Here is an 18,045-nt window from a genome sequence, read left to right as displayed (position 1 = left end):
CAGGCGATCAACCATGCATCGTGCAATCAGGAATCCAAGAGATATTCACCCAATCGAAGGTAGAACGGAGGTGGTTGTCAGTCACACGTTCATAGGTGAGAATGATGATGAGTGTCACGGATCATCACATTCATCAAGTTGAAGAACAAGTGATATCTTAGAACAAGAACAAGCGGAATTGAATAGAAGAACAATAGTAATTGCATTAATACTCGAGGTACAGCAGAGCTCCACACCTTAATCTATGGTGTGTAGAAACTCCACCGTTGAAAATACATAAGAACAAGGTCTAGGCATGGCCGTGAGGCCAGCCTCCCAATGATCTAAGAACTAGACGTCCAAAGATGATCTAGAGATCTAAAGTGATCAAAAGATGTAAATACAATAGTAAAAGGTCCTACTTATAGAAAACTAGTAGCCTAAGGTTTACAGAAATGAGTAAATGACATAAAAATCCACTTCCGGGCCCACTTGGTGTGTGCTTGGGCTGAGCAATGAAGCATTTTCGTGCAGAGACTTCTCTTGGAGTTAAACGCCAGCTTTTATGCCAGTTTGGGCGTTTAACTCCCATTTTGGTGCCAGTTCCAGCGTTTAACGCTGGAATTCCTGAGGGTGACTTTGAACGCCAGTTTGGGCCATCAAATCTTGGGCAAAGTATGGACTATCATATATTTCTGGAAAGCCCAGGATGTCTACTTTCCAACGCCGTTGAGAGCGCGCCAATTGGGCTTCTGTAGCTCCAGAAAATCCACTTCGAGTGCAGGGAGGTCAGAATCCAACAGCATCTGCAGTCATTTTCAGTCTCTGAATCAGATTTTTGCTCAGGTCCCTCAATTTCAGCCAGAAAATACCTGAAATCACAGAAAAACACACAAACTCATAGTAAAGTCCAGAAAAGTGAATTTTAACTAAAAACTAATAAAATATACTAAAAACTAACTAGATCATACCAAAAACATACTAAAAACAATGCCAAAAAGCGTACAAATTATCCGCTCATCAGCCAGCTTTTGTGCCAGTTTGGGCGTTTAACTCCCATTCTTGTGCCAGTTCTGGCGTTTTACGCCAGAATTCTTGAGCTGACTTGGAACGCCTGTTTAGGCCATCAAATCTCGAGAAAAGTTTGGACTATTATACATTGCTGGAAATCCCAGGATGTCTACTTTCCAACGAAATTGAGAGCGCGCCAATTGGGCTTCTGTAGCTCCAGAAAATCCACTTCGAGTGCAGGGAGGTCAGAATCCAACAGCATCTGCAGTCCTTTTCAGCCTCTGAATCAGATTTTTGCTCAGGTCCCTCAATTTCAGCCAGAAAATACCTGAAATTACAGAAAAACACACAAACTCATAGTAAAGTCCAGAAAAGTGAATTTTAACTAAAAACTAATAAAAATATAATAAAAACTAACTAAAACATACTAAAAACATACTAAAAACAACGCCAAAAAGCGTATAAATTATCCGCTCATCAGCTGTCCGTACAGCGTAGGTGGCGCTCAAAATGGTAACACAGTGCTCACTAAGTGAACGCTAGTGAGGAAATAAGCACACTAAATGGTGCTGCGCTCAAAGAAGCAAACGTACCGCTCAAATAGAGAGCGCCAGTGAGGAGAGCGCTGGGCAAGGAATTGAACGCACCAAGGAGGCCACGCATTAGGCAGCGCTCATTGTCCCAACGTAGCATTCCCTGAGGCAACGCTAGTGAGGAGAGGCGCGCACCAAAGCGCACGTGAAGGGGCACGCCTAGGCTAATGAACGTAGCGCTCGTGAAGTGCACGGAGCCCTCTACTGGAAGGAGAACCAAGCCACCCTTGACCCACTTATTCACGGCCAAATCCAAATCAAAAAGCCTACTCCAAGTTTTGATGACTGAAAATAGAAAGTGTATAAATAGGAGCAATTTTGATTTGAGAAGGACCTTTTTTACTTCACACTTCTCTTTTACTTTTCTTTTTCTCTTGAAATTTTCCTTTAAGAATTTTAGAGTTTGAGATCAGATCTGGGTTTCCTTTTCTTCTGAGTTTTATTTTCTTTCTTCTTCAATTTTATCTTTTCTGTTTTGACAAGAGAGCAATTGAGCTCTAGGCTTTCTTTCTGTTTTTGTTACTTCACTGAATTCGTCAATTTCTCTTTAGGGTTTCAGAATTAATCTAAGTTTCCTTGCTGTTTTGAATTCATCTGCAATTTGCCATTTCTGTTTTGCTATTGAGACTCTGATCTAAATCTCTTAATCTTATACTTCTCTAATCTACTGCAATTTACATTTACTAGTTCAATTTGAATCCCAATACCCAAATCCTTTTTATTCTTCATGCAATTTAAGTTTCCTAGCAATTTAGATTCAGCAATTTAAATTTCTTGCACTTTAAGTTTCAGTCATTTACCTTTGTTGCAATTTAAGTTTCAGCTTGTTTACTTTCTTGCACTTTAAGTTTCTGCAATTTACTTCTTCTGCACTTTAAGATTCAGCCAATTTTCATTTTGCACTTTAGTTTACTTGCAATTTTACTTCTATTAGTCAAGTTTCCCTCAAATCATCAAATATTCGCTTAACTAAATTCATCACCTAACTAAAGTTGCTCAATCCATCAATCTCTGTGGGATCAACCTCACTCTTGTTAATTATTACTACTTGATGATCGGATTTTTTGATGGTAAAGAATTCACAATAAATTCTCGTTGCAAGTATAGTTTCGAAACCAACAATAATCCTTTCATACAAAAATTTGTTTGTCACTAAAGCAAACCCAATAAAAATAATAACCGAAGTATTTAAACCTCGAATCATCTCTCAAGAAATTGCAGGGAGGTGTAGTTATTATTGGTTATGGAAAAAGTATATTTTTGGATTTTTGAAAGGTTGAACAAGGAATGTAAATGACAAGAAAATAAACTAATGATTAAGAAAACTCTTGGCAAGGTATGAGAACTGGACGTCCTATCCTAGTTATCCTTATCAATTGTGATGAGAATTGTTCATTGCTCCCACTTTGTCAACCACTAACTATGAAGGAAAGTCAAGTGGACCAATCAATTTGATTTCTCAAGTCCTAGTCAACTCCTAAGGAAAGACTAGCTTTAGAGGGATCCAAATCAACTAGCAAACATAACAATTACCAATCAACAAAGGAGTTTGATAACTCAAGAGTCTCCAATGACTCAACCAAAGCAAAAAAGAGAGAAATCTAAATTAAATTGAAAGCATCAATAACGTAAATTAAAGAAAGCAATCATAAATCTGAAATACCTCAAATTGCATTAAATAAAAAATCAAATTAAAGCATGAGAATTCATAAATCAGATAGCAACAGAGAGTAATCAATAGGGGAAATAGATAAACTAGACTGCTAAGACAAATAAAAGTAGAAGAGAAACTAATTAAACTAAGATAGAATCTGAAATTAAGAAAAGATAATCCTAAAATCCTAAAACCTAAGAGAGAGGAAAGAGCCTCTCTCTCTAGAAACTACATCTAAAACCTAAAATTGTGAATAATGAGACATGTATGAATTGTGTGTTGAGTCTCTGCTTGTCCCCTGGCTTTAGTCTGTGTTTCTAGGCTAAAAATTGGGTTAAAACTCAGGCCAAAATCGCCCCCAGCATTTTCTGTAATTTTTGCCCGTGGCGTATGTCACGCGTATTCGTCAGTCACGCGTACGCGTCGTTGGTCATCTTTGCGTGTCACGCGTACACGTCAAGTACGCACATGCGTCGCTGTGCAAACTCGCTTTTCACGCGTACGCGTCAGGTACGCGCACGCGTCACCATGGAAAGCTCCGAATCACGCGTACGCGTCAGGTACGCGCACGCGTCATTCCTCGCTGGTCAGCTCCTTAGTTTCTTGTGTTCCTTCCATTTTCACAAGCTTCCTTTTCATCCTCTAAGCCATTCCTGCCCCCATAAAGCCTGAAAACACTTAACACACGGATCACGGCATCGAATGGGATAAAAGGACATTAAAAATACACAATTTAAAGGCTTAGGAAGCAAGTTTTCAATCATAGAATAAAATTGGGAAGGAATTGTAAAACCATGCAAATTCAATGAATAAATGTGAGAATAGTGGGTAAAATCCACTCAATTAAGCACAAGATGTACCACGAAATAGTGGTGCATCAAATCTCGCCACACTTAAACATTAGCATGTCCTCATGCTAAGCTCAAGGAGATAGAAAGAATGAATAGGGAAAAGTAAGACTCATGCAATGCAATCCAACCTATGAATGAATGCAACTATATACTAAGATGTTTCTATCTACTTGGTTAAAAGTAAACAAGTTCTCCAAGATAAACATAAATCAGATTCCACTAATTCAAATCATGCAATAAGAAGCAAGTAAACTTGTAAGAAGATAGCTCATGAAAGCAGGGAACACAGAATCAAGCATTGAACCCTCACTGGTAGTGTATATGCACTCTAATCTCTCAAGTGTTTAGGGTTGATCACTCTACTCTTCTCTAGTCATGCTTTCTAAAACTTTGTTCTTCATCTAACCAATCAACAAATGTTTAATGCACCAATGCAAACATCATGAGGTCTTTTCAAGGTTGTAATGGGGCTTAGGTAAGGGTGAGGATATATATGTATGGCTAAGTGAGCTATAAATTGAATCTTTGACTAACCTAAGCTCTCACCTAACACACACACACCCTCTATGCTTCTAAAATTATTCCTAACTACCCATAGTCTCACTTTTGTGCTTTTCACCTACTCATGTATTTAAATGTTCTTCTATTTTATCTCACATGCATTGATCTTTTTATTGAACTTAACATTGGGGTGCTTTCATTCCCCTAAATTTGGATTTTTTTGAAAGCATTACAACATCAATGCATTTGGTTTTCATAGTTTCACATGAGTAGCATTCAAATTCTTAATATTTCTCAATTAAGCAACACACATTCTTATTAACCAGAGTTCCCATAGTTTCCCATACTTAATTTGACACACAATCCCTATCTTAAGCTAGCCAAAGATTCAATTGGGGTAGTTAATTATTTTTCCGCTTAAGCCTAGTGATGTGGTAACATAAAGAACAAAAGGGAATAGAGAAGGCTCAAAGTGGCGAACAAAGGTAATTAGAATGGTAAGCCATTTGGGATAGTGAGCTAATAACAAATGATGGCCTCAATCATACATATGCATGCATACATTAAACAATGGACATATAGAATGGAACAAAATATAGATTGCAATTATAGAGAAGGAAACACACAAGAATAAAATATTATGGTTAAATAATGTAACCATGTAATTAAGCTCAAAATCTCACTGGGTTGTGTGTTCTAGCTCTATACCATATTCCAAATTACAATCTTCAGACAAGTTTAACATATAATTTAAATTTGAATTAGTTAAATTTTCAAAAATAGGGTCTTGAAAAGAAACTTATTATTTTTCAACCAAGTAGAACATACATGCAAACACTTATTACTATGCAATTTATCCTATCTGACAAAAGAAAGAAAAAATATAACCTATTGGTGTTAAGAAAAAGCAATTACCTCCAGAAGTCAGGTACTGACCAACCTCCCCACACTTAAAGCTTGGCACCGTCCTTGGTGCCATCAGTCAGGAACACAGGGGGGCTGGTAACAGCATCTCCACAATCGGGGTCGTCATGGCTCCCAGTGCTGGTAGGTGAGGTGGAGTCCGAAGTTTCTGGATCTTCCTCAGGTGGGTGGTTGTCAACAATCAGCTCCTTGAGGTATGTAAATCGGCGCTTGTTACGGCGCTCCATTCGCTTTGCCTGCCGGTCTAGTCGGTCCAACCTCTAAAGTATCTGAAGGAGCAGCTGATTTGTTGAAGGTGCTTGTGATGTGGAAGGAGAAGGAATATCCCCGGTCGGGCCTGCAGTCTGGCTGGTAGTGGTTCCGTAGCCAGTGCTATTTTCGTTTCTCTCCTTGCCGGTGGCTTGTTAGAGGCTTTCTCTGTACCCTTCCTGGTGGCCATCCTGAAAAGGGAGAAAAGAAAGGGACATGAAATCAAATAACTAGAACCGGGAGGAGGAAAATACAAGTGATAATCAATGCCAAGGTAAAGAAGAATGTCGTAAACACATGGTCATGACTCCATGTAATTAGGACATCAATGGAAATATAGCATGATCTATTAAGGTAATTAGATGCAAGATGTTTATCAGCATGCCGGCAAAGGCATGAGTAGCATAGATCAAGCATTAGTAGCTCAATTTGATTATCAAATGTAACAAACTAACAACTACGTTTGTGTTGATAATTATATTTAATCAATAAAAGATTGCAAGGGTTTTGTGAAAAACAGGCAGTAGAGTAGAAGAATAGAATAATTAAGAATTCACAGTGTCATACGGGCTTTTCACAAACACTTGGTATGCATGTAAAATATGTTAGGGAAAGTAAGGACTCCAAACATGCATGCAACCCAAAAATTAATATTAATTGTCCAATCACTCCCTAAAATATCCACAAGCTCGAGTATAATAATATAAGACCCTGATAAAGCTCTAACACCAACATAAAAAAATGCATGAAGAAAAAGAAAAGAATGAAAAAGAAACCATAAATAACTAAGCATGAAAGAGAAAGAATTTTAGAAGGAAGAAAAGTAATTAAATGCAATAATTGAAAGAAGAATGAAGGAAGAAAGGAGAAAGGAGGAAGAAAGAAGTTCAAAGGAGAGAAGAGAGAGGTAATAATTGAAAAACAGGAAGCGACGCGCGCGCAGGGCACGCGTGCGTGTGAAAACTGCATCAATCATGTGACGCGTACGCATCGCCCACGCGTACGCGTGGGTGGTCTGAAAGCGAAGGGACGCGCATGCGTCAAAGATGCGTATGCGTGAGTGATGTTGTGCCTCTAGCACAGTACCAGCCCCAGACCATCACAACTCTTTGTTCAGCATGCTTTTACACCGATTTTCATGCCCATGCGTACGCGTCGCTGACGCTTACGCGTGGGTTGAACTTTTTGCAGGGGACGCATACGCATGAGGTACGCATACGCGTGGGGTGGTTTGTGCGCCACGCACCCCTCCCGCGCGTCTCTCGCGCAACTCTCTGTTCAGGTGCGAATATACAGACGACGCGTGCGCGTCGTAGACGCTTGCGCGTTGATCCTCCCTTTTTTATATGCAGAATGCAGAATATAGATGATTATGCAGAAATTATGAATGAATACTTTGAAAACAAAATAAAATAAAATTAGGAATGAAATAGAACGATCATACCATGGTGGGTTGTCTCCCACGTAGCACTTTTAGTTAAAGTCCTTAAGTTGGACATCTGGTGAGCTCCTTGTTATGGTGGCTTGTGCTTGAACTCGTCCAGGAATCCCCACCAATGTTTGTAATTCTAATGGCCTCCGGGATCCCAAACTAGGCGCAAAGAGCCTTCAAGCATGTTTAAGCAAGTGACAAGGCCCCAAGAGTGTTGATTGCTAGACTAAATTCCGGGGTCCCAAACCTTGCTTTTGCTCCTGTCTTTGTTTTGATATCAATGTTCCAACCGGGTGGCAAGCAATCTAAATTCTCAATGAAACATTCAAGCAACCTCCGAGACCCATTCAATTGAGGCTTATACCAACCATTGCACTTAGACTTTGAGCTTCCAACCTTAACGAACTTAAGATTGTGTTGCCAACCACTAACCATCTCCCTCTTACTCTTAAAGCCACAAAGAGCTCTAAGCTGACCATCTGTCTCAAGTAGCCCATATTCAAGTGGGAAAGTAAAGGTTAAGGACATGAATTTTACCCACTTGAATGTTGTATTGGATGGTGATGGCTTTGGGGAGGGTGTTTCTAATAACCTTGCAGGCTCCACTCCCTTGTGCTCTTCTTTGAATTCTTCCACCTATTTGCAAGTCTGTTCAACTTCAACCACAACCTCATCAAATTCTTCTAATTCTTCCCCGTCACTCAGGTCATAATTTGGAGGTTGAGAAAAGTCTACCTCCACATCATCTTCAGATTCACTTGGAGAAGGTTCTTTAAACTCAAGGGGTTCAATTGCGGATGCAAGTTCATCACTAGGAGGGCTTGATTCATGATCATCATCACCAAGGAAACTTGCCTCTTGATCTATTCTGTCCAATTCTTTATAAGGAACATGCCTTGGAGGTTGTGCACTATCCTCCTCAACATCAATTTCAAGCTTATTGGAGGAATACTCTACAACTCTAAATTCCCATGGAGGTTCAGTGTCTCCTAAGTCTTCAACCACTTCCTCCTCTTCAACTATTATGGCTTTCTCCACTTGTTTAAATACAAAGCCACGTTCCTCATTGTCCACCGGAGTTTCTAGTGTCTCTTTCGTGCTAGGCTCTTGTAATGATTCTCCACATGCAGCCATGGGAGTACTTTGAGTGTCCAAATGTTGGGAAGCTAATCGATTTACTGCCTCGGTTAAGGCAGCCGTGAATTTTAGTACTTCCCTTTTCGTCTCTCTTTGCCCTTGAAGAGGAACATCAAGAGTGTTATGCATTGGAGATTGAGATGGATATGAGGGCTCATTACTTGGGAGGAAAGGTTCATGATAAGAGGGTGGTTTCTCATGATAAGGATGTGGTGGTTCATCACTCTCCATCTTGTCCACTTGTTGTACCACACACTTCAATTCCCTGTTCTCAAGTTGAGATTCCTTAACCACGAGAGCTTCAGGTGCTATTCGGCTTACCACTCGCTCTAATTTATGGAGGAAGCGATCTATTATTTTCTTGAGATGATCTCTTGACTCTTGTCCAGCTTGAATTGCATGATTAGGATCATATGGCTCTTGGATTGATGGATATGGACATGGTATATATGGAGGTGGTGGTTCTTAGGAGTAATTGGGTTGGAATTGGGGTGGTTCCATATATGGTTCATATGGCTCATAGGGTGATTGGTATGGTGGATATGGGTTAGGATTATATGAGGGTGTTTGGTAATAGGGGGCTTATGAGTATGGTGGTTTAGAGTTATATTGAGAAGGTGGTTCATAGGCATATGGTGGGGCTTGTTGGTAACTACAAGGGGGTCCACCATATTCATCATCTTGGTACGCACCCTGGAATGGCTCTTGACCATAGTAATTTGGTGGAGGTTGGTTGCCACGAAAAGGTCCACCATAACTATCGTCTTGGTATGCATTATAGAATGGTATTGGTTATAGCGCATTGGAGGGGGTTGTCGCCAAGAGGGTTGATCAAATCCTTGTGGCTCCTCCCATCTTTGATTGCTCTAACTTTGATGCATGTTCTCATTATAGCTTCCATTCCCTACAACATTATTTGAACCAAACTCATAGCGACAGGGGGTGAGAATTCATAGTAGCTAATAAAAATTAAAAACAAAAAACAAACAAACAAGCAAAAAGCAAATATTTACAATAACCAATAATAAGGCACACGTTTGCGATTCCCCAACAACGGCGCCATTTTGATGATCGGTTTTTTTGATGGTAAAGAATTCACGATAAATTCTCGTTGCAAGTATAGTTTCTAAACCAACAATAATCCTTTCATACAAAAATTTGTTTGTCACTAAAGCAAATCCAATAAAAATAATAACTGAAGTATTTAAATCTCGGGTTGTTGGTGCACGAAATTGTGATCATCAATGGCACCATCAACATGGTACGCTCAATTGCAATCTCAACTCTTTATCACAACTTCGCACAACTGGTGCGCGAAATTGTGAACATTACTTTTTCACAACTCTCATAATCCCCGGTAATGGCTCCAAAAACGTGGTAGCTCAATACCATGGCATTACACAACTTCGCACAACTAACCAGCAAGTGCACTGGGTCGTCCAAGTAATAAACCTTACGTGAGTAAGGGTCGATCCCACGGAGATTGTTAGTATTGAAGCAAGCTATGGTCATCTTGTAAATCTTAGTCAGGCAGACTCAATTGATAATGGTGATGAACGAAAATAACACAAAGGTAAAGATAGAGATACTTATGTAATTCATTGGTGGGAACTTCAGATAAGCGCATGAAGATGCCTTCCCTTCCGTCTCTCTGCTTTCCTACTGCCTTCATCCAATCCTTCCTACTCCTTTCCATGGCAAGCTCGTGTAGGGTTTCACTGTTGTCAGCAGCTACCTCCCATCCTCGCAGTGAAAGCTAATGCACACACTCTGTCACAGTGCTGCCAATCACCGGTGTGGTTCCCTCCCCTACTGGAATAGAATCCAGTGATTCTTTTGCGTCTGTCACTAACGCCCAGTAAGTTACAGGTTTGAAGCACGTCACAATCATTCAGTCATTGAATCCTACTCAGAATACCACAGACAAGGTTAGACCTTCCGGATTCTCTTGAATGTTGCCATCAGTTCTTGCCTATACCACGAAGACTCTGACCTCACGGAATGGCTGGCTCGTTTGTCAGGCGAGCACTCGGTTGTCAGGCGATCAACCATGCATCGTGCAATCAGGAATCCAAGAGATATTCACTAAGCCTCGAATGCTTGTAGAACAAGAGTGGTTGTCAGTCACTTTGTTCATGGGTGAGAATGGTGATGGGCGTCAATCATCACCTTCATCAAGTTGAAGAACAAGTGATATCTTGGAACAAGAACAAGCGGAATTGAATGGAAGAACAATAGTAATTGCATTAATACTCGAGGTACAGCAGAGCTCCACACCTTAATCTATGGTGTGTAGAAGCTCCACCGTTGAAAATACATAAGCATAAGGTCTAGGCATGGCCAAATGGCCAGCCTCCCAATGATCTAAGAACTAAAATTGTTCAAAGATATAAAGATCAAAAGATCAAAAGATAATCCAAAGATTTTTAATACAATAGCAAAAGGTCCTACTTATAAGAAACTAGTAACCTAAGGTGTACAGAAATGAGTAAATGACATAAAAATCCTCTTCCGGGCCCACTTGGTGTGTGCTTGGGCTGAGCAATGAAGCAAATTTCGTGTAGAGACTCTTCTTGGAGTTAAACGCCAGCTTTGGTGCCAGTTTGGGCGTTTAACTCCCATTTGGGTGCCAGTTCCAGCGTTTAACGCTGGGATTTCTTGAGGTGACTTTGAACGCCGGTTTGGGCCATCAAATCTTGGGCAAAGTATGGACTATCATATATTGCTGGAAAGCCCAGGATGTCTACTTTCCAACGCCGTTGAGAGCGCGCCAATTGGGCTTCTGTAGCTCCAGAAAATCCACTTCGAGTGCAGGGAGGTCAGAATCCAACAGCATCTGCAGTCCTTTTTAGTCTCTGAATCAGATTTTTGCTCAGGTCCCTCAATTTCAGCCAGAAAATACCTGAAATCACAGAAAAACACACAAACTCATAGTAAAGTCCAGAAAAGTGAATTTTAACTAAAAACTAATAAAAATATACTAAAAACTAACTAGATCATACCAAAAACATACTAAAAACAATGCCAAAAAGTATACAAATTATCCGCTCATCACAACACCAAACTTAAATTGTTGCTTGTCCTCAAGCAACTGAAAATCAAATAAGATAAAAAAGAAGAGAATATGCAATGAATTCCAAAAACATCTGTGAAGATCAGTACTAATTAGATGAGCGGGGTTTTTAACTTTTTGCCTCTGAACAGTTTTGGCATCTCAATCTATCCCTTGAAATTCAGAATGGTTGGCTTCTTTAGGAACTCAGAGTCCAGATAGTGTTAATGATTCTCTTAGTAAGGTATGATGATTCTTGAACATAGCTATTTATTGAGTCTTGGCTGTGGCCCAAAGCACTCTGTCTTCCAGTATTACCACCGGATACATACATGCCACAGACACATAATTGGGTGAACCTTTTCAGATTGTGACTCAGCTTTGCTAAAGTCCCCAATTAGAGGTGTCCAGGGTTCTTAAGCACACTCTTATTGCCTTGGATCACAACTCTTATTTCTCTCTTTTTTTTTTTTCGTTTTCTTCTTCCTTTTTTTTTTTGAATAGCTTTTTCTTGCTTCAAGAATCATTTTAATGATTTTTCAGATCCTCAGTAACATGTCTCCTTTTTCATCATTCTTTCAAGAGCCAACATTCATGAACCACAAATTCAAGATACATATGCACTGTTTAAGCATACATTCAGAGAACAAAAATATTGCCACCACATCAAAATAATTAAACTGTTATAAAATTCAAAATTCATGCAATTCTTCCTTTTTCAATTAAGCACATTTTTATTTAAGAAAGGTGATGGATTCATAGGACATTCATAACTTTAAGGCATAGACACTAAGACACTAATGATCACAAGACACAAACATGGATAAACATAAGCATAAAATTCGAAAAAAAAAAAACAGAAGAATAAAGAACAAGGAAATCAAAGAACGGGTCCACCTCAGTGATGGCGGCTCTTTCTTGCTCTTGAAGATCCTATGGAGTGCTTGAGCTCCTCAATGTCTCTTCCTTGTCTTTGTTGCTCCTCCCTCATGATTCTTTGATCTTCTCTAATCTCATGAAGGATGATGGAGTGTTCTTGGTGCTCCACCCTTAGTTGTCCCATGTTGGAACTCAACTCTCCTAGGGAGGTGTTTAGTTGCTCCCAATAGTTTTGTGGAGGAAAATTCATCCCTTGAGGAATCTCAGGGATCTCATGATGAGTGGGATCTCTTGTGTACTCCATCCTTTTCTTGGTGATGGGTTTGTCCTCATCAATGGGGATGTCACCCTCTATGTCAACTCCAACTGAATAACAGAGGTGACAGATGAGATGAGGAAAGGCTAACCTTGCCAAGGTGGAGGTCTTGTCCGCCACCTTATAGAGTTCTTGGGCTATAACCTCATGAACCTCTATTTCTTCTCCAATCATGATGCTATGGATCATGATAGCCCGGTCTATGGTAACTTCGGACCGGTTGCTAGTGGGGATGATTGAGCGTTGTATGAACTCTAACCATCCTCTAGCCACGGGCTTGAGGTCATGCCTTCTCAATTGGACCGGCTTTCCTCTTGAATCTTGCTTCCATTGTGCGCCCTCTTCACATATGACTGTGAGGACTTGGTCCAACCTTTGATCAAAGTTGACCCTTCTAGTGTAAGGATGTTCATCTCCTTGCATCATAGGCAAGTTGAACGCCACCCTCACACTCTCCGGACTAAAATCCAAGTATTTCCCCAGAACCATAGTAAGATAATTCTTTGGATTCGGGTTCACACTTTGGTCATGGTTCTTGGTGATCCATGCATTGGCATAGAACTCTTGAACCATCAAGATTCCGACTTGTTGAATGGGGTTGGTAAGAACTTCCCAACCTCTTCTTCGGATCTCATGTCGGATCTCCGGATATTCACCCTTTTTGAGTGAAAAGGGGACCTCGGGGATCACCTTCTTCAAGGCCACAACTTCATAGAAGTGGACTTGATGCACCCTTGAGAGGAATCTATCCATCTCCCATGACTCGGAGGTGGAAGCCTTTGCCTTCCCTTTCCTCTTTCTAGAGGTTTCTCCGGCCTTGGATGCCATAATGGTTATGGAAAGACGAAAAAGCAACGCTTTTACCACACCAAACTTAAAATGTTTGCTCGTCCTCGAGCAAAAGAAGAAAGAAGAGAGTAGATGAAGAAGAAATGAGGAAGAGGGAGATGGTGGTGAATTCGGCCAAAGAGGGGGAGAAGTAGTGTTTAGGTTGTGTGAAAATGAAGGGTTGAAGAAGGGTATATATAGGAGAGAGGGGGGTAAAGGTTCGGCCATTATGGGTGGGTTTTGGGAGGGAAAGTGGTTTGAATTTGAAGGGTGAGGTTGGTGGGGATTTATGAAGGATGGATGTGAGTGGTGAAGAGAAGGGTAGGATTTGATAGGTGGGGGGTTTTTGGGGAAGAGGTGTTGAGGTGATTGGTGAATGGGGGAAGAAGAGAGAGAGTGATGGTAGGGTCCTGTGGGGTCCACAGATCCTGTAGTGTCAAGGAAAAGGCATCCTTGCACCAAATGGCATCAAAATCCACGTTTTGAGCCATTTCTGGCGTTAAACGCCGGGCTGGTGCCCATTCCTGGCGTTTAACGCCAGGTTCTTGCCCTTTACTGGCGTTTAACGCCAGTCTGGTGCCCCTTTCTGGCGTTAAACGCCCAGATGGGTGCCAGACTGGGCGTTAAACGCCCAACTGCTAGGCTGACTGGCGTTTAAACGCCAGCAGCATCTTCCTCTAGGGTGTGCTGTTTTTCTTCCTGTTTTTCATTCTGTTTTTGCTTTTTTCATTGTTTTTGTGACTTCTTATGATCATCAACCTACAAAAAAGATAAAATAACAAAGGAAAATAATTAATTATAAAACATTGGGTTGCCTCCCAACAAGCGCTTCTTTAATGTCATTAGCTTGACAGAGGACTCTCATGGAGCCTCAGAAGTGCTCAGAACCGTGTTGGACCCTCCCAACACCAAACTTAGAGTTTGAATGTGGGGGTTCAACACCAAACTTAGAGTTTGGTTGTGGCCTCCCAACACCAAACTTAGAGTTTGACTGTGGGGGCTCAGTTTGGCTCTGTTTTGAGAGAAGCTCTTCATGCTTCCTCTCCATGATGACAGAGGGATATCCTTGAGCTTTAAACACCAAGGATTCTTCATTCACTTGAATGATCAACTCTCCTCTATCAACATCAATCACAGCCTTTGCTGTGGCTAGGAAGGGTCTGCCAAGGATGATGGATTCATCCATGCTCTTCCCAGTCTCTAGGACTATGAAATCAGTAGGGATGTAATGGTCTTCAACTTTAACCAGAACATCCTCTACAAGTCCATAGGCTTGTTTTCTTGAGTTGTCTGCCATCTCTAGTGAGATTTTTGCAGCTTGCACCTCAAAGATCCCTAATTTCTCCATTACAGAGAGGGGCATGAGGTTCACACTTGACCCTAAGTCACACAGGGCCTTCTTGAAGGTCATGGTGCCTATGGTGCAAGGTATAGAAAACTTCCCAGGATCCTGCCTCTTTTGAGGCAATTGCTGCCTAGACAAGTTATCCAGTTCTTTGGTGAGCAGAGGGGGTTCATCCTCCCAAGTCTCATTTCCAAATAGCTTGTCATTTAGCTTCATGATTGCTCCAAGATATTTAGCAACTTGCTCCTCAGTGACATACTCATCCTCTTCAGAGGAGGAATACTCATCAGAGCTCATGAATGGCAGTAGTAAGTCTAAAGGAATCTCTATGGTCTCAGTTTGAGCCTCAGATTCCCAAGGTTCCTCATTGGGGAACTCAATGGAGGTCAGTGGACGTCCATTGAGGTCTTCCTCAGTGGCGTTCACTGCCTCTTCTTCCTCCCAGAATTCGGCCATATTGATGGCCTTGCACTCTCCTTTTGGATTTTCTTCAGTATTGCTTGGGAGAGTGCTTGGAGGAAGTTCAGTAATTTTGTTGCTCAGCTGACCCACTTGTCCTTCCAAATTCCTAATGGAAGATCTAGTTTCAGTCATGAAACTTTGAGTGGTCTTAATTAGATCAGAGACCATAGTTGCTAAGTCAGAGGTATTCTGCTTAGAACTCTCTGTCTGTTGCTGAGAAGATGATGGGAAAGGCTTGCTATTGCTAAACCTGTTTCTCCCACCATTAGTGTTATTGAAACCTTGTTGAGGTCTCTGTTGATCCTTCCATGAAAGATTTGGATGATTCCTCCATGAAGGGTTGTAGGTGTTTCCATAGGGTTCTCCCATGTAATTCACCTCTTCTATTGAAGGGTTCTCAGGATCATAAGCTTCTTCCTCAGATGAAGCTTCCTTAGTACTGCTCGGTGCATTTTGCATTCCAGACAGACTTTGAGAAATCATATTGACTTGTTGGGTCAATATTTTATTCTGAGCCAAAATGGCATTCAGAGTGTCAATCTCAAGAACTCCTTTCTTCTGACTAGTGCCATTGTTCACAGGATTTCTTTCAGAAGTGTACATGAATTGGTTATTTGCAACCATTTCAATCAGTTCTTGAGCTTCAGTAGGCGTCTTCTTCAGATGAAGAGATCCTCCAGAAGAGCTATCCAAAGACATCTTGGACAGTTCAGAGAGACCATCATAGAAAATACCTATGATGCTCCATTCAGAAAGCATATCAGTGGGGCACTTTCTGATCAATTGTTTGTATCTTTCCCAAGCTTCATAGAGGGATTCTCCTTCCTTCTGTCTGAAGGTTTGGACTTCCACTCTAAGCTTACTCAATTTTTGAGGTGGAAAGAACTTTGCCAAGAAGGCATTGACTAGCTTTTCCCAAGAGTCCAGGCTTTCTTTAGGTTGAGAATCCAACCATGTTCTAGCTCTGTCTCTTACAGCAAAAGGGAATAGCATCAGTCTGTAGACCTCAGGGTCAACCCCATTAGTCTTGACTGTGTCACAGATTTGCAAGAACTCAGCTAAAAACTGATGAGGATCTTCCATTGGAAGTCCATGGAACTTGCAATTCTGTTGCATTAGAGAAACTAATTGAGGCTTAAGCTCAAAGTTGTTTGCTCCAATGGCAGGGATAGAGATGCTTCTCCCGTAGAAGTCGGGAGTAGGTGCAGTAAAGTCACCCAGCACCTTCCTTGCATTGTTGGCATTGTTGTTGTTTTCGGCTTCCATGTGTTCTTCTTCCTTGAAGAATTCGGTCAGGTGCTCTAAAGAGAGTTGTGCTTTGGCTTCTCTTAGCTTTCTCTTCAAGGTCCTTTCAGGTTCAGGATCAGCCTCAACAAGAATGCCTTTGTCCTTGCTTCTGCTCATAAGATAGAGAAGAGAACAAGAAAATGTGGAATCCTCTATGTCACAGTATAGAGATTCCTTTAGGTGTCAGAGGAAAAGAAGAGTAGAAGACAGGAGTGGGAAAATTCGAACTTGTCAGAGAGAATGGAGTTCGAATTTTGCATTAAGGGATAGTGTTAGTCCATAAATAGAAGGATGTGAGAAGGAGGGAAGTGATTTTCGAAACATAAGTGGGAAATTTGAAAACATTTTTGAAAAACATCACTTAATTTTCGAAAATGAAATTGGAAAAGAAATCAAGTGATTTTTTGAAAAAGATTTTGAAATTAGAAATCAAAAAGATTTGATTGGAAGCTTATTTTGAAGAAAAAAAAATATGATTAAAAAGATATGATTTGAAAACAACTTTAAAAGATATGATTTGAAAACCTTTTTAAAAAGATGATTTGAAAATTAAAAACTTGACTATCAAGAAAAGATATGATTCAATCATTAAACCTTTCTCAACAGAAAAGGCAACATACTTGAAATGTTGAATCAAATCATTAATTGATAGTAAGTATCTTTGAAAAAGGAAAGGAGTTAATTTTGAAAAGGATTTGATTGAAAATTGATTTGAAAAAGATTTGATTTTGAAAAGATTTTGAAAACTTGAAAAAAAAAATTTGATTTGAAAACAAAATCTTCCCCCTTTGCCATCCTGGCGTTAAACGCCCAGAATGTGCACATTCTGGCGTTTAACGCCCAAACTACTACCTTTTTGGGCGTTAAACGCCCAGCCAGGCACCCTGGCTGGCGTTTAAACGCCAGTCTGTCTTCTTCACTGGGCATTTTTGAATGCCCAGCTTTTTCTGTGTGATTCCTCTGCAGTATGTTCTGAATCTTCAATTCTCTGTATTATTGACTTGAAAAGACACAAATTAAAAATATTTTTGGATTTTTAATAATAAAGACAAACCAAAATGCAACAAGAATCAAATAACAATGCATGCAAGACACCAAACTTAGCAGTTTGTAAACTACTGACACTAACAAAATGAAAATGCATATGAGACACTCAAAACAATCAAGTCAAATTGAATTCAAAGATCAGAGTAAGTAAATCATCAAGAACATCTTGAAGATCACTTAGACACATGAATGCATGTAATTGACACCAAACTTATGATGAGACTCTAGACTCAAACAAGAAATATTTTTGGATTTTATGATTTTGTAATTTTTTTTGTGTTTTTCGAAAATTAAATGGGAAAAAGAAATCAAAATTCTTTGATGAGAATTCCAGGAATCAGTGCAATGCTAGTCTAAGACTCCAGTCCAGGAATTAGACATGGCTTCACAGCCAGCCAAGCTTTCATAGAAAGCTTCGGTCCAAAACACTAGACATGGCCAGAGGCCAGCCAAGCCTTAGCAAATCACTGCTCCAAAAGCAAGATTGATACGAAATCA

The 18,045-nt window shown here is 40.4% G+C and overlaps 1 non-coding gene across 1 annotated transcript; it reads left to right on the top strand.

The window, feature by feature from the left end:
• The first annotated feature begins 15,966 nt into the window (after positions 1 to 15,966).
• Positions 15,967 to 16,074, top strand: LOC112798544 (small nucleolar RNA R71). The gene has a single exon (XR_003200153.1). It is a non-coding gene; the product is annotated as a small nucleolar RNA R71 (small nucleolar RNA).
• Positions 16,075 to 18,045: the final 1,971 nt, after the last annotated feature.

Source organism: Arachis hypogaea, chromosome 4 (genome assembly GCF_003086295.3).
Source record: "Arachis hypogaea cultivar Tifrunner chromosome 4, arahy.Tifrunner.gnm2.J5K5, whole genome shotgun sequence".
NCBI lineage: Eukaryota > Viridiplantae > Streptophyta > Magnoliopsida > Fabales > Fabaceae > Arachis > Arachis hypogaea.
This window is presented reverse-complemented; position numbering and strand designations above follow the sequence as displayed.